Below are 16855 nucleotides of genomic sequence, written 5' to 3' on the forward strand. Positions count from 1 at the left end.
AATGAAAATGTGCCACTATTCTAAATAAATAGTGAGCTAGTGACCATGAAACCCAGTATCCTTGTTGTTGTATAAATATAAAAGAGACTGAACTCAAAGAAATCCAAAAATTGCAAGCAATGTAAACTAAAATCACATTACATCAACTCATACTTTGACCCCTCACCATTCGAATCGCTCTGGCTTTCGAAGGTAATCATAAACAACTTGAGCAATATGATATCTAATTTGCAGAAAATAAAACTAATATTAAACTACACACTCATACTTCAATCCCTCACCATTCGTCTCACTCTGGCTTTTGGAGGTAACTGAAAATGACATGAGCAATTCAATAACTAACTTGCAGAAAAATAAACTAATATCAAACTACGCATTCATACTTCAATCCCTCACCATTCGTCTCGCTCTGGCTTTCGAAGGTAACTGAAAATGACATGAGCAATTCAATATCTATCTTGCAGAAGAGTAAATGAGCAAAACTAAAATAAATAAAACAGTGTTGGAACTAAGAACTAAGAAAAATGAATCAGCAGAAGGACAAGAATAATTCCATGTCATTAGTCATTATAAAACTATGTGTAAATGCCCAGGCTGCCTATTGTAATCTGAAACAAAGAGATTGATCAGTTACAGCATTAGAAAGCATAAAAACTATGGACAGCAATCAACGTGAATACCATAAGCAATGCAGTATATACAAGTAAATGATTATGGCATAAGGAACGTAAAGAAATAAAGCATGAAACTAAACAGCAATTAACAAAACCTCGCTGTGTACAAGGGCCCTTTGCACAACCTCGGGCAATCAGTAATCAACCACGAATTGAGCTTATAAACAGAGTCTTCTCATGTATTAAAATGCAGTCATAACACAGAAATAAAGTCATGGCACAGTGGGCTCATTAACAGTCAAAATTACATTACAAAAGCTAGCTACTATGCGTATGAGAATGCTTTATTTATAACAGAGAATGACATAACTACTTTCCTAAAATCTGCGCTGATAAAAGACACGTGAACAACCACGTCTAGGAATCTAGCATTATGGCAGCCATGAAGATTAAATCTAAGGAGGGTGGTTATTGGATTCGGTTCATAGAGTAGTCCACAGGTGTTAACACGTCTCCTGAGATTTAGGAATGGCCATGTAAGTCTTCACGTGGTGAAAAACAGAGTTCTGTCATCGCAGGACTCTTAGGTTGACCACCGCTTGACTATCTTTGACCACGACCTTCTTTGATGGATTCGGCTGAACCAATAGGACACAGTCCATGTCCACGTCATTTTGCAGTTGAATGAGCAAAAATCTAATTCAAACAGCAGACACAAAACATAGTTAGGAAACCACTTTATGTGCTATTTTTAAATTAATATGCAATGATTTGACAGCTTAGGAGGTCCAGGTAAATGGAAAAAGGCTAGAAAGGTGTATAGGGAAGATGCAAGTTTGGGGCTCGACACCTGCAACATTCCAAATGGCAGTTTTAGGAATTTTTTTTTATCTAATTCATGATTGTGTGGAAGTTTACATGGATGAATTTATGGTTTATGGAAATTCCTTTGAAGAATATCTTAAAAATTTTGAAAAAGCTCTCATTAGATGTAAGGAAGAAAATCTCTCATTAAGCCATGAAATATGTTTTATGATGTTTACTGAGGGTATTGGTTTAGGACACCATATTTCAGGAAATGGAATCATAGTGGACACATCTAAAGTAGAAGTTATTTCTAAATTTTCAATTCCAACTTGTCAACAAGATGTTAGAATTTTTCTTGGTTTCACTGGTTACTATAGAAGATTCATAGAAAACTTTACAAAAATTGCATCTCCACTTTTCAAATTGTTCACAAAAGATTGTGAATTCAATTGGAGTTTTGATTGCCAAAAAACTTTTGAAACATTGAAAGAAAAGATTTCTAAAGCACCCATTCTGAGAGGGCCAAATTAGAAATTACCTTTTCACATTTCAACAGATGCTTCAGATACAACATTAGGAGTTGTACTAGGACAAAAATATTTAACTCCTTATGCCATTTACTATACCAGTAAAAATTTGACTCTTGCAAAGTTAAACTATACTATAACAGAAAAGGAGTTTTTAGTTGTTGTCCATGCCATCAACAAATTCAAACATTACATCATTGGCTATGAAACCTTTGTACATATAGATCATTCTGCAATTAGGTACTTAATGAATAACCCAATTACTAATTGCAAAATTACATGATGGTTATTGTTGTTCTAAGAATTCAATATTACTATTTTGGATTGACCTCGAAAACAAAATACAGTTATTGACTTTATATCTAGGATTCAAAATGATAATAATGATGTACCAGTAGAAGATAATTTTCTTGAAGAATATTTATTTGCAGTATCTACTAAATCTCCTTGGTTTGCAGATATTGCTAACTATTTGGCTACAGGGAAGTTACCATTATATTTGTCTCCTCGAGAGAAAATAAAGGTAATTCAAATTAGTGCATCTTACTCATGGATAAATGGAGAATTGTAGACAACATGGCCAGATCTAATTATTCGAAGATGTGTCAGAGAAGATGAAGTACCAGAAATACTAAAAGCTTGTCATGATGAGCCATGTCGAGGACACTTCGCTAACAAAAGAACTTCTTACAAAGTCATTCTCTTAGGATATTATTTACCTTCCCTTTTCAAGGATGCCAAAGAATATGTAAAGAGATGTGATAGTTGTCAGAGAATGGGGAAACATATTCCTTCAGATGAAATGCCTCTGCAACCTCATGTACTCATTGAACCTTTTGAGAAATGGGTTGTAGATTTTGTTCGTCTAATTAATCCACCATCCAGACAAAAAGGTACATTCTTGTTTGCATTTATTGTGTTACAAAATGGGTAGAAGCTAAAGAACTTTCTTTTGCTACTGAAAATGTTGTAGTTTCATTTCTTTTCGATGATATGTTTACTCGCTTTGGTGTCCCAAGGGAGATTGTGACAGATCAAGGAACTCAATTTTCATCCAATTAGGTACAAAAGATAATGGAGGAATATAAAATCAAACATGGTAAGTCCACTCCATATCATCCACAGGAGAATGGGTAGGTGGAATCTACCAATAAAGTAATTGAAAAAATTCTTACCAAGATTGTGCATCTGCATAGAAAAGACTGGGCAGAAAATCTTCCAAAAGCTTTATGGGCATACCGTACCACATGGAGAAACAATATAAGACATACTCCCTATGAACTTGTTTATGGGAAATAATTCCTATTTCCTATTGAGTTTCAGGTAAAGACCTTCAAGACAATAGACAAATTCGGTCTTGATCTATCTGAAGCACAGAAACAAAAAATGGAGCAACTGAATGAACTAGATGAGATAAGACGGGATGTTTTTCAAAGAACCAATATATTTCAACAACAAAGATCCAGGTGGCATGACAGGTAAATAAAGGAAAGAAAATTTTATCCAGTATATTGGGCATTACTTTTTGACTCAAAGTTTAAAGATTTTCAAGGAAAATTTCAAACTCATTGGCTTCGGCCTTATGAGATTGAAATTGTCTTTGATAAGGGTGCAATCAGGAACAGAACCATTGATGAAGAAATAGTGACCTTCCTTGTAAATGGTCATCGATTGAGAATTTATCACAAGCCATTTACAAAGGAGGAATTTGTTAAAAACCTGCAAGACAATGTTGATTTGAAGATGATTAGGAAGGATTTTCCTTCCTCTCCAATTTGATTTGTAAATTTTTTTTGTTTCTTTAATATATATATATATATATATATATATATATATATATATATATATATATATATATATATATATATATATATATATATATATAATTTATAAACATGAAAACCAACTCTGTTGGCATGTTTATACAGAAAATCTAGGGCGAAAACCAAGTAATTTTGGCACCCTAAATTTTATTTTTCAATCCTATTCTAATTCCCATTTTCTTTATGTCCCTCTTTTTCTTTTTAGAATAAGTAGCTACAGAATTGTTGAGAATCTGCAACTTTGATGAAATTATGCAGCTAATATTGATAGGAATCACCGACTGGAATGATTGAAGATTTTAGCAGAAGGAAATGATCAAGTCCACAGTGGAAGCACCTGAAGACAATTTCACAAGAACAATCAAGTATTAGAATCACAAGTTTGAAGGTATGCAAATATTGGATTTAATAATAAAGGTAAAAACATTACATTATGAAATAATATAGACATTGTACTACCATTCGAAATAATGATTATTGTTCTAACTTCGGACTGAGTTATAAATATCATGTCATATCAATGAAGTTAGCCCGAAAATCCCATTTTCTATTCATCATCATCACGCAAACACTTCATTTTTGAAACCCTGCTTCATTGATAATTCCACTCGCTCATGTCCATTATACTCTATTTCTCAAGAGTTATTTCACTCATTTCCTTAAGTCGTCTCACTCATCTCCATTTGTCATTTCACTCTCCTATCCATACTCATATTTCTAAACCTAATGGCATTCCAAAACCCTGTCAAAGAAGCAATTGTGAAGCGAAACTTTCCCAACATGGGAGTAATTGTTAGAGTAGAGTCGAACGGAAAGAAATTTATGGAAGGCTTCCCACAGGTCAAGCAAATGTTGTAGCAAGCACAGTGGCTAGGATTTATATAAAAATCTTATGGCTATCACAGAGAGGTAACCAAATATTTTGCCCGAGCCTTTGATGGAACTAAATCATAAATTAGGGACATCAAAATTGTCGTGACATAGTCCTTCATGGCCGAAGTGACTAGACTACCCAGAATTGGTGAAAGTTGGTTTAAAAAGAGGGGTATTGAAGGGAGTGAATGGAAGGCATTTCTAAAGAATCCAGTTATGGATACTACTGTTTTTAAAAATGGTATTCCAAGCATAGCTCTAAAGGGTAAATGGAGGAATTTACTGTTAGTAATTCAGAAGTTCATTACTTGTGAGGGTAGATTTGGTAGCATGTTTTTCTACCATGTTCATTTAATGATGAACTTTCTTGAAGGAAATGAAATCAATTTACCCTATTTTCTACTTAATAGCTTGAGAAATATGTCTGGAAATACACAAAGGAAAATTCAGTCCATTGAAAACACTTTATATCATCATGGCCTTGTAAATATGCTTATTGAAGCCCATCTTGAGAATCTAGGAGATAACTGGGAGAATTTCTTAATTAGAAATCATTTTAAAGAAGTTGAGCAAGGAGAACCAAGTAGCAATAAGATAAGGAGAAGAAGAAGAAAATTGTCTAAAAACCCTACTGATAACCCACCTCAACCAGAGCAACATTCATAAGATGAACTTCCTCTTGCAAATGTTTTAGAAAATCTAAAGAAGAAAATTGTTAGAAGAAAGAAAGTTAGTGAAAAAGAAGAAAATACACCCAAGGAGAAAATAGAGGAAACAAAGAAGGCCACTACAGAATAGAAGAAAACTCAAAAATGAACTCCTCCCTCATCTACCATAAGGAGAAATGCAAGACTTAACAAAATGGTAAAGGATTCGTCTCAACAGTTCACGTAATTTGTTAATTTAGAAGAGGAAGAGGAACCAGAGGTTCCATCACCAGCTTTACCATCATTGTCATCACCAATTGATAATCTAGTGGGAATAACACCATAGATTTATCCAATACAACAGGAGATATATGACTATATTGAGTCTCTAGAGGAAAAGGCTACAGAAAAGGTATCTTCTTCTTCAATTCAAGGAAAATAAATTCAGTCTAACAATCCACAAGAACCTATAATTGTGAATACTTTAAAGCAAGAAATGTTTGAATTAGAGACATTGAATAGACATCTAAAACAAGAACATGAGACATTAAAGGTGCAAAATCAAATTCAAAGAACCAAAAATCATAATATTTTGTTGCATATAGGCTTATGGTATGAAAAGAACAAAAAGTTAAAGGAGAAGAACAAGTCTCTCAAGATAAGCCCAAGATGGAAATTGCTAAGAAGAAGGTAAAGAAAACAAACTTGGATGTTTTAGCTCAAGATTTTGAAGGAGTGTGATGACAGAGAAAGACTAGCAGTTTTGAATTTTTGCATGAGGACATGCAATGACCTCCGTGTGGGGGAATGTTGAGCTTCATAATTGCTTCTTTTTGACACCCTTTTTCCACCTATTTTACTCTTTTTTTTCCATCATAATCACTCAATGGGAAACAAATCACAAAATCTATGGCATGGCAAGTATATAAAAGTCTTCTATTTCATAAGTTAATAATGTTCTTTATTATTAGTCTAATATTTGTTTTAGCTATTGGATTGGGATGATTCTACAGCTAATGTCTAATTCTGCAGCTAAGTCCATTGTTTCAAAGGTTCTAAGGTGCCAACTAGAGCGAGAAATATATGGGAAGATAGTGATCAATGCACTCCACGATTCCTTCCTACCCTCATGAACCAGATCGATCAACGAAGCTTCCAATTACATGGTCAGAGGAAAAAAACAATTATGTTAGCTATACAGGCAAGCGAGGAATGATATATACACCTAACGATTTGCTTTGTTAATATAAAATCGTTAGTGAATTTCATTATGATATCTTTCATAGTTACTTTTAATATTGTGTTAAGTGAAGTTAGGCATGAAGCTCTGAACATTTAATGATACGGACTTTATAAAAAGACTTCGTAAGCAAGCATAAACACAATGATTTTATTATGCAACAATGAAAATTAAAACCTTGTTTTCAATTCAGTTATAAAGAATCCTTCTTATTTTGATGCGTGGTTGATTTTTCAATTGGATCTCGTGACCATCTGCTTGTGGAGGGCCCCCTCAAGTAGTAAGGTTGTTTTATATTTTTAAGTAGAATTTCCTTATATCATTTCATAAGCTTATTTTTTGGATGCATCCTATAGATTTTTTAGTTAAATAGCAGCAATGTGATTATCTTGTTAACTAATTTTGTTTATTGATTTAGGAGCACATGAATTGAGTTTAATGAGTAATGATAATAGTGGTGAGATTTTAGATTTAGATTAAAAGTGTAATTCTTGAAAACAAAGGATTTGATTCCAAGTTTTATTTCAAGCAATTGAATTTCGGTAGAGAATATCATGAAATTACTTACCAGGTGTTAAGAAGATTAACACGTTATTCTGAGTTAGACATGATGCAATATGATTAACATAGTAACTCAGCAAGGTATAAGACTGAATTGAGAATTTTTCTACAGGTTTAATTGTCACTGTTAAGTATAGAACCTGTGATTCCTTGTTCGATGTTAAGTATAGAACTGTTAAGTGTTAATTATTAATTAAACTTGTAGCATTGCTTCGAGCCATTGGCATAATAAAAGCATGATTTAATTGAGAATTGAAGTCTCAATCCTTTTCGGATGTGTTGACACCGTTGGTATGGAATATCGATTTATGGATTATATTGCTTAGCTTCTTCTTAACGTTTGCAGGATTGAAGTTCCTATCGATTTATTACATGCATCCCAGGACTAGGCTTGGATCAATTCTATAATTTTGCACTTATACTGTTGAAATTTGGTACCAGAGGACAGGTGGTTCCCTAAGGCTTTGATCTTTGGCCTAGGGAAAAGTGTCCAAAAGAATTTATTTTTTCTCCTAAAGTAACTTTATAATTTTTATAAAGTTAAATCTAATTTAAAAGTGACTTTAAGTGATAAAGTTATTAAGTCTAATTTTAAAGTGACTTTTATAAAGTCAATGAAAAATTAGAAAGGAAAAGTGACTTTGGAAATAAATGACTAAGTGGGTCTTTATTAAAGTGGGGTGAATTAAAAAATAAAAAGTGAGATTTAAATGAGCATTTAATCTCAACCTTATATCTCAATCTATTTCAGCCATTGGATTTAGGGATCACCCAAAAGTCACTTGGGGTTAGATTAAAGGAGGAAAAGGTCATTCATTCTTTCATGAGCAGATTGGGAGAAAGAGAGCAAGAGAGATTTCTGAGCAGGGAGGAGAAGGAGACAGCAGCTTGGCACACATTCCAAGGCAGCAGTTGAGCAGATTTGTATAGTTGATTCAGCACACAGTGAAAGGCAGGTTTTGGCACGATTTTCAAGGAGTGGTTTGCACAAAAATCGAGGAACAGTTTGCTGGTTTTTTTGCATGCAAAACGAGGCCCGTACAACACATTTATTGCATGTCGTACAGTGCATTTAATGATGTCTGTACAGTTGCATTTAATGTTGAAAGTGGGCACGAAAATCGAGGAGGCCATACAGCATTTATTGTTGTCATGTTTGTTGTAATTTCCGGATTGCTGTGAGGCACGGGAAAAGAGATAAGTTGTAAATTTGCTTGCTGATTTTTTGCTGAATATTTCTCACTGTAAAAAGGCAATTTTCAGAAATAAAGAAGAGCTCTCGAACTAGTTTTCCCCAAGAGTTGTAGGGGGTTTTTCCAGGGTCACATTGACCAAAAATATCAATGTTTAAATGTGTTTTAATGGCTGTTTATTACTACTGATTTTTATTTCTGCAATTTCCAGCATTCTGTAAAATTTCCAGAATTTGTGTTTTCAGCAAATTTATTTTTTTCAGCTTGTTAAATGTATGGTTATGGGAAAGGGCATTTAACTATATGGGAGAAATAAGGAGAAACTGAAAACTGGGGTGGGAAATGAGAAATTTCTACATGGTATCAGAGCTTGAGTGCTGAAGGGCAGTTTGGGACAGCAAAAGGAAAAATTACAGCTGTTGATTTTTCACTCAGAAAATTCCAGCAAGCTGATTTTTTCATAAACAACAATTTTATCTTTACTACAGCAGTGCTATTTTTCAGTTTTAGGACAGCATGATGTCATTGGGATTGAGGGTGGAGGATAGGTTGGATGGGCATACAAATTACAACGTTTGGAAGGAGAGAATGGAGAGTATCTTTAAGGAGGCAGAAGTCTAGGATATCATGGTGCATACCACACAGAACCCTGTTGTTGTGCCTACTGATGCTACTCAGTTGACAGCTTATAATAAAAAGAACAACAAAGGTAAGAGGCTGATTCTAGACGGAATCAAAGACCTTTGCATTCCTCATGTGAGAGGAAAAAGCAATGCCCATGAGATGTGGACAGCATTTTCCAATCTCTACCAGAGTACCAATGAGAACCGGAAGATGGTCCTGAAGGAGAAGCTGAAGAACATTAAGATGGGTAATGATAGTGCGGCTGGATATCTCACAAAGATTACTAATGTGAGAGATGAGTTGGCAGCAACTAGAAAGGCCATTCCACCCACTGAGTTGGTGTGGATTGCAGTGAATGGCCTCCCGCGTTCATGGTTGAACTTTGCTGATGGGGTTTGTGCACGTGAGACCCTTCCCACATGGGAGAGGTTTTGGGATGATTGCATTCAGACAGAGATCAGGAAAGGTCAGCTTGAGGCAGCCAAGCCAGTTGAGCAGGATGAGGATGTAGCACTGGTGGTAGGAGGCAAGAAAGGCAAAGGGAAGAAGCAGGCTTCCACAAGCAGTGGTGGGGGCAAAGGCAAAGGTAAAGGTAAACAGGGGAACACACAGAAGGACTATTACAAGGTGAAGTGTTGGAATTGTCAAAAGATGGGACACTATGCAGTTGTGTGTCCAGAGAAGAAGAAGAAGAAGGGGAAGAATCAGGACGTGGCAGCTTCAGCAGAGATTGAGGACTTTGCAGGTTGTTGTGACCGGGAGTTTGCGTTCACTACGTGTGAGTCCTCAAGTGCAGGATCACCTGCCACACAGGTTCAAAGGGAGCATGCTTTTCCCTCGATTAGCAGAGCATCTTCAGGTATCTGGTATGTGGACAGTGGGGCTTCACGTCACATGACAGGAGTCCTGAGTACTTCTCAGAGCTTTCAGAGAGTGGCACTGATATAGAGGTAGTACTCGGTGATGACAGAGTTGTTAGAGCAGTCGGGGTGGGGACACTGACATTTCAGAGGGAGTCCAAACCTCCCTTGAAAGTGTCAGATGTTCTTTATGTGCCAGGGATGAGGAAGAACCTCATATCCATCTCAGCTTTGGAGGACAGAGGATATGAGGTACTGTTCAGGGGAGGACAGTTGTTGATGTATCCCAGGGGCACTCCAGCTGATTCAACTAGAGTGATAGGTGTACGCCATGCAAAGGTGTACAAGTTTGCATTCCAGCCCCTTTTGTCATTGAGCAGTAGTACCGACAGCAGAGCTAGCAGTTCTAAGCTGTGTGAGATTTGGCACCGCAGGATGGGACATATGTATCATGGAGCCTTGAGGACATTGTGGGAGATAACTACAGGTGTGCCAGATTTTAGTACTGATCACTTTGATACTTACAGAGGTTGTGCGATGGGCAAGTTTGTCAAATCCCCTTTTCCCAGTAGTGACAGCAGAGCGACTGGGATACTTGATTTGATTCATTCTGATGTGAGCAATCAGATGTCTCATGTTTCCTTGAGTAGATATGAGTACTATGTTTTATTCATTGATGATCACTCCAGGAGGACCTGGATTTATTTCTTGAAGACCAAGAGTGAGGTCTTCAAGCAGTTTCAGGAGTTCAGAGCTCTTGTGGAGACACAGACAAGTCGGAAGATCAAGTCCCTGAGGTCGGACAATGGAGGAGAGTACACCCTTGGAGAGTTTGTTGATTATTGTGCGGAGGCGAGCATTAGGAGGGAGTTCATTGTTCCTTACAAACCCCAGCAGAACGGGGTTGTGGAGAGGAAGAACAGATCCATCATAGGGGCTGCCAAAGCCATGTTACATGATCAGGGGTTACCATTGTTCTTGTGGGCAGAGGCCTGCAACACAGCTGTTTACTTGCAGAACAGGAGTCCGCATCGTGCCTTGGGGCACATGACTCCGGAGGAGGCTTTCTCTAGGAAGAAGCCTGATATTGGTCATCTTCATATCTTTGGATGCATTACATACTCCTATATACCCAAGGAGAAGAGGACCAAACTAGAGCCCACCGCAGAGAAGGGTATCTTTGTGGGCTACAGTGAGACCTCAAAGGCCTTTCGGATTTACATTCCTACACAGAGGAGAGTTGTTGTCAGACGGGATGTGAAGTTCGAGGAGGACAGGGCCTTTAGGAGGTCACGGGAGTTAGAGTATCTGGATCAGCCAGACCCTCAGCAGCAGTTGAGTCAGTCGCAGGGATCCAGTGGGCAGGGATAGGAGGATCCGAAGGTACATCTATCAGGATGTCAAGTCCGTCAGTGAGCAGTGGCTCGCCGAGCCAGAGGGGTGGTGCTCCAGGTAGCATGCAGAGCAGTTCACAGAGCAGTTCAGTAGGGAGTCCACTGATGGACAGTTCACACGGTACCTCAGCTTCTACACGTTCAGGTGCAGGCAGGAGGACAGCAGACAGACAGTCAGGAGTTCAGGCTACTGATGGTGATGGGGAGGAGGAGTTTCATTCTCTTATGGGAGAAGCATGCTCAGGGAAGAGAAAGCCCAAGTGGCTTCATGACACCTTGAGAAATGCCACATCTGTTGCTGAGCCGAAGAGGCCGGTCAGAGAGAGTAGACCACCTAAGAGGTTTTGTAGCTATATGGTGATGGTTACCAGCATCCTTGACTCTGAGCCTTCTAGCTATGAGAGGCAGCTAGCTAGCAGGTCTGGAGAGAGGCCATGCAGGAGGAGTATTCTTCTATCATGAAGAATGATGTTTGGGAGGTGGTGCCGAGGCTTGAGGGAAATCCGTGGTTACTTCCAGATGGCTTTACAAGGTAAAGCATGCTGCAGATGGCAGCATTGAGAAATTCAAAGCAAGGTTTGTGGCTAGAGGGTTCTCCCAGGTAGAGGGAGTTGATTATGAGGAGACCTTCGCTCCTGTGGCTCGATATACTTCGATCCGCTCCATTGTATCGATAACAGCAGAGATGGGTTGGAAGTTCCACCAGATGGATGTGAAGACTACATTTCTCAATGGCTTCATACAGGAGGAGGTGTACATTGAGTAGCCATAAGGCTTTGAGGTGCATGGGAAGAAGTCCCATGTGTGCAGACTGAAGAAGGCCCTTTATGGCCTGAAGCAAGCTCCCAGAGCTTGGTACTCCAAGATAGATACATATTTGCAGGGGATGGGTTTCACAAAGAGTGAGGCAGATCCGAACCTTTACTTTATTGTGATTGGTGAGGAGCCTCTCATTCTGGTGTTGTATGTGGATGACTTGGTCATTACAGGTGCAGAGAGACTCATAGATCACTGCAAGAGAGATCTTGTGACGGAGTTTGAGATGAAGGACATCGGCTTGATGCATTACTTTTTGGGCTTGGAGGTGTGGCAGGAGGAGGGGCATTTCTTCTTGGGGCAGGGGAAGTATATTGTGGACATCCTTAGCAGATTCCACATGGAGGATTGTAGACCCATGTCGACACCGATGATCACCAACTGGAAGAAGCTTCATGCTTCGGATTCCGAGTTGGTGGATCCCACATTGTACAGGGAGCTAATTGGTTCCTTGATGTATTTGGTCAACACTAGACCAGATATCCGTTTTGCAGTCAACACGATGAGTCAGTTTATGTGTGAGCCTAGGAAGGTTCACTTGGTGGCTACAAAACACATTTTGCAGTACTTGCAGGGGACAGTGGATTATGGTCTGGACTACAGGCAGGGAGATGGAGTGAGATTAGCAGGATACACTGATTCTGATTGGGCAGGTTGTGCTTCTGATAGGAAGAGCACTTCAGGGTGCTGTTTTGCGTTGGGTTCAGCAGTAGTGTCATGGTTTAGCCGGAAGCAGCAGTCAGTAGCACTGAGTTCAGCAGAAGCAGAGTATATGGCAGCCAGTCTAGCTAGTTGTGAGGCTATCTGGCTTCGCAAGATGTTGTTTGGTTTATTTGGTCAGCCGTTGAGACCTTCAGCGATTTATTGTGATAATCAGAGTTGCATTAAACTCACGGAGAATCCAGTATTTCATGACAGGTCAAAGCATATCGGGATCAGATATCATTTCATCAGAGACTATGTTGAGAAGGGAGCTGTGAAGCTTGAGTATATTTCCACTGATGAGCAGGTTGCAGATATTCTTACCAAAGCCTTACCACGGGGTAAGCATGTCTACTTCAGAGACAAGATGGGTGTGGTGAGGAACACCTTTCTCGGTAAGAGAGAGTGTTGAAATTTGGTACCAGAGGACAGGTGGTTCCCTAAGGCTTTGATCTTTGGCCTAGGGAAAAGTGTCCAAAAGAATTTAATTTTTCTCCTAAAGTAACTTTATAATTTTTATAAAGTTAAATCTAATTTAAAAGTGACTTTAAGTGATAAAGTTATTAAGTCTAATTTTAAAGTGACTTTTATAAAGTCAAGTGAAAGGAAAAGTGACTTTGGAAATAAATGACTAAGTGGGTCTTTATTAAAGTGGGGTGAATTAAAAAATAAAAAGTGAGATTTAAATGAGCATTTAATCTCAGCCTTATATCTCAATCTATTTCAGCCATTGGATTTAGGGATCACCCAAAAGTCACTTGGAGTTAGATTAAAGGAGGAAAAGGTCATTCATTTTTTCATGAGCAGATTGGGAGAAGGAGAGCAAGAGAGCAAGAGAGCAAGAGAGATTTCTGAGCAGGGAGGAGAATGAGACAGCAGCTTGGCACACATTCCAAGGCAGCAGTTGAGCAGATTTGTACAGTTGATTCAGCACACAGTGAAAGGCAGATTTTGGCACGATTTTCGAGGAGTGGTTTGCACAAAAATCGAGGAACAGTTTGCTGGTTTTTCTGCATGCAAAACGAGGGTCGTACAGTGGATTTATTGCAGGTCATACAGCGCATTTAATGATGTCCATACAACTGCATTTAATGCTGAAAGTGGGCACGAAAATCGAGGAGGTCGTACAGCATTTATTGTTGTCATGTTTGTTGTAATTTCCAGATTGTTGTGAGGCACGGGAAAAGAGATAAGTTGTAAATTTGCTTGCTGGTTTTTTGCTGAATATTTCTCACTCTAAAAAGGCAATTTTCAGAAATAAAGAAGAGCTCTCGAACTGGTTTTCCCCAAGAGTTGTACGGGGTTTTTCCAAGGTCACATTGACCAAAAATCTCAGTGTTTAAATGTGTTTTAATGGCTGTTTATTACTGCTGATTTTTATTTCTGCAATTTCCAGCATTCTGTAAAATTTCCAGAATTTGTGTTTTCAGCAAATTTATTTTTTTCAGCTTGTTAAATGTATGGTTATGGGAAAGGGCATTTAATTATATGGGAGAAATAAGGAGAAACTGAAAACCGGGGTGGGAAATGAGAAATTTCTACATATACAAAGTCGTTATGTACTTAAACAAAGTGATTCCATACTTAACAGATCTTGTAATATCATGTTTATATAAATGACCAGCGATAAAATGACGACATATTGATGGATGTAGTTCAGTGCTGAGATCCAATAGAGTGAAAGTGTGGTTGAATTTAGAGTTGTAGGTTAATGCTTTCCATAAAATATATTTTTTGAGTTTGATTGCAGTGGTTTCAAATTAGAATGAATTTCTATCTTTAGAATCCTTTTAAACTTGAATGTGTCAATATAGCCAGCATGAGAATGTTGAGTTTCCTTTGAAGTGTTTGCAGAATTGAGTGCTAGGAAAGAGAAAGAAATTAGTTGAATTCTTGTTGGCTTTCGTCTCGGGAATTAGATTCAGTCTTCTTTGAATTGTCCATTTTCTTTAAAATAGAATTCGCTTGGATCGAAATTAGCATAAGTTTGATATCAGATTTCTATTCATTAGATTAAATAAATAAAAAATTGTTTGCATTGCACTTAAGTTTTACTTGCATTGAGATTAAGTTTGATTGATTTACTTTACTTAGATTGAAATTAAAATTGTTTATTTTCATTATGTACTTAATTTAGAAATAGGAATTTGATGTTAATTTAGGTTAGATGCTCTGATCATGCAATACATGCGCTTGTGCCTCTAAGTCTTACGACCCCGGATTGATAATTTAATGTTGGAATTATAACACATATAATTTCCCCAATAAGTATCAAAGCCCGGTCTATATGGATAGATGGGATGACATCGATAAATGTGAAGAAGCTTCGATTGCAGGATGGGAGGGACATGAAAATTAAACTTAAACTCGCACCATCAAAGGCTAGTATTGTTTGTGTGAGTGGATTCATTATAGGTACCACATATGTGTTTTATAATTTATTCTTATGAGAGGCAATTAATATAATACGAGAAGGAAATCCCCCTTTCGAGGTTTTGTTAGTCTATTGTTTCCCTTTGGTAAGAAATTTGTTGTCTTCTATTTTATTTGGAAATCTTGTTGAGTTATCATTGGAGATAGTTGTTTAGAGGCAGGCTATGTTGTCTCTCCTCAATATTTTCAAAGTTACTCTCTTTAGGTTTTGAAGGAGTTTCCGAATTCTTGACTTAGTGAAAATTTTAGTGTTTTGACTGTCAATTGGGAAATGGTTAGAATAACTTCTCAGCACTAAGTAGAGAAAGAAATTCACACATTGTAGAATGAGATTCTTTAGGTCTAGTTGAGGGACAATTAGTTGGTAACATCCCGACTTCCACGATGGAATTTTGGTGGAACAAAGGGTGCAAGTTCATAGGGTTGAAGAGGAAATCAACAATCTTCACCAACAGATTGAGGATATTCAGCAAGCCTTAGCCCAAAACCAACAATGCTCTCCATCTACTAGTAACTTTTTCAGTATTTTTGATTTATTATTCCTTGAATTGAATGGCATAGTTCCCCCAATGGATACAGGGGACATTCATAGGGAAGATGACCCTTATATTTAGAATTGGTTATCTGTGGAAGTAAATTATTACTAGGTACTAGGCTTATATTGGAGGTTTTATACCTTTAGAAGCTATAACATAGTGGAATTATTCCAAAATATTTGATATGAACCTAGGTCAAATGAAAAGATGGAAAAAATTAGGTTGAACCTCAAATTTTTGTATTCTTTCTTTGATCCACATTAGATCAATATATTATTTTCCATCCATCTCGATGCTTTTAGACTAGAAAATTTAGAGGAATCAACTTGTAGGGTCATTCTTATCGATAGTCCCAATTTTGAATATTTCTGGTGAAAAAATTTGGGAGCCATTTTGAGCCTTAAATGACCACTTTTTGTGGTCCCAACCTCACCGTGGCACAAGAATTGCCTCAATCGGAGCTTGTATGAGAAAGTAATTCCTTGCAGAAGTTGACCTAATGAAATTAACCACCATATTTCAAGAGGATGCCACATCAACCCCTGTTACTCATGGAAAAGAGGCTCAACATGTGGGATCTACGAAGAAAATTCTAAAAGGGTCAAGTTGCAACTCATATTTAGGGTTGAATGGATTAAATTTAACTCCTAGTTGGCTATCAAGTTACGTTATAATTGGGCCACTAGGACGAGAAGGAACTCCATTCTATTTGAGTGCATTTTGTTCCATAAATGAATAGAGTAGTTGAGAGTGGATAGAGAAAGAGAGAAAAGAGAGGTTTTGTGTACTATAACACCCCATGGGCCATAGGTCTCACTCCTTTTAACTTGCATCCATTTCCATTAAGAGAAAGATAAATTAGAGAAACCTCACCTTCTAGTTGGGTTTTCTCCTGTAAGGGTTTCCTATATCATATCTTGTATTCATTATGGCTTGTGAGTTTTATTTCATTGTTCTCTATTTCCATATTTCATCTATTGAATGCATAAGCATAACATAGTAATTAATGAATCTAAAAATTTATGTAAAAAATAACTATAATAGTGCAGATTTCAGATTTTCAAATGTATTTTAATTAATATGTTGTGATGAATTGGCCAGTTGAGTATCCGTAGCAGTTTATGGATCATATTGGTATCAAAGTAAGTGTATTTGGGTATTTACGGGAAGTTGTATGGGAGCCGGATCGGTTTAAGTAGAAAGTT

Source organism: Pinus tabuliformis, chromosome 1_1, assembly GCF_031772625.1.
Source record: "Pinus tabuliformis cultivar Carrire ecotype Pingquan chromosome 1_1, CPIR1, whole genome shotgun sequence".
Taxonomy (NCBI): Eukaryota; Viridiplantae; Streptophyta; class Pinopsida; order Pinales; family Pinaceae; genus Pinus; species Pinus tabuliformis.